This window comes from Austrofundulus limnaeus, unplaced genomic scaffold (genome assembly GCF_001266775.1).
Source record: "Austrofundulus limnaeus strain Quisiro unplaced genomic scaffold, Austrofundulus_limnaeus-1.0 Scaffold2134, whole genome shotgun sequence".
NCBI lineage: Eukaryota > Metazoa > Chordata > Actinopteri > Cyprinodontiformes > Rivulidae > Austrofundulus > Austrofundulus limnaeus.
The window spans coordinates 22,095-23,498 of NW_013954536.1; the positions used below are offsets into that span (position 1 = coordinate 22,095).

Here is a 1,404-nt window from a genome sequence, read left to right on the forward strand (position 1 = left end):
ACATTTATAAATGTATGAATCATATGACGAAAAACTGACTTTGAAAAACAAATCTGTTCTTTTTTTTCTTAAAAAAACCTAAATAAAACAAAAATATTGGTGGTAATTTTTGACTGTGTAACTTGACAAACGGCACCACATACTGCCAACTCATTATACAGGTAAATATCCAAAGGGCTAATGGTTTACACCAACAAGACTTTTCAAAAAAAGAATACTGTCATGATTTGTATTTTTTTTTTGTAGGAAAGGTTATTATCAGTTTCCAAAAGTCAAACAATACTTTGCTGATTCTGTCCATCACAGGTAGAGTTGGAATGTTGGGCTTTATTGAAACAAACTCTTCAGCTTCCATTTAATCCATTAGGTAATAGATTTGTTGTGAAGCAGCTACTGGGAGTTCTAGAACTAACTGTTCCAAATGGACAATACAGTTTGTAGTATTGTCTTATCGTATCATATAGTATATTTAATCAATCACATTCAGCCATCTTTTGTTGGAGCAGCAGCTTATCTACAGCTGAGAGGAAGCGGCTGGATAAGCTCATCAAGAAGGCCAGCTCTGTGCTGGGATGCCCCCTCGACCCAAAGCAGGTGGTGGGAGACAGAAGAACTCTGGCTAAAATAATACCAGTAAGAGAAACCTCCTCCCACCCAATGCATGGAACTGTGTCTGMTCTGCAGAGCTCCTTCAGTGACAGACTGCTGCTTCCTRAAYGCACAAAGGAGCGTTAYYGCAGATCCTTCCTCCCATCAGCTGTTAGACTTTATAACCATCACTGCTCCCAACAATCATAAGCATACATGTTTGTGTTTGCACATCGAACAACTCTACCTTTCAAACATTRCATAAATAATAACCAGAGGCACTTGTACATTGTTTTTCCTGTACTGGACCTAATGACTGAGTTTGAATCWATTTGCACACCCCCGAGTTCGACTCTTTTTGCACACCCCCTCGGATCATGAGTACAGAGCCCGCGAGGGATTTTGTTTTTGCGTTCCCACACAATAGTATTGCGTTCCCTCGCAAAAGTCATTTAACACTGTTGTGCCTGCCGGTTTAACACATTCACATGTTAACAATTAGCGAGTTAGCCTACTGCTATAATTTAGCTTCAAAATGAAAATATCACACAGACACACATGGAAGTATGYCATRTTCTRATATTTTAACACAGTGCAGCCACGCAACATCAATGTCAATTTTACGAACTTGTGGCGACACATCCTGTTTTGGTAACTGGAYATTTCAAAATAAAAGTCTGATTTAATTCTATTCATATACAAAACTATTTTTTGCGTGGTAATGCAAAAGTATTGCGAGGGAATACAAAAGTATTGCGAGGGAATACAAAAGTATTGCGAGGGAATACAAAAGTATTGCGAGGGAATACAAAAGTA

The 1,404-nt window shown here is 38.3% G+C and overlaps 1 protein-coding gene across 1 annotated transcript in view; it reads right to left on the reverse strand.

Annotated features, from left to right (window-relative positions):
- The window catches only part of cbln4 (cerebellin 4 precursor), an 8,574-nt gene that overhangs the window by 1,549 nt on the left and 5,621 nt on the right, over nucleotides 1-1,404 (reverse strand). The gene's annotated exons all lie outside the window — the stretch shown is intronic.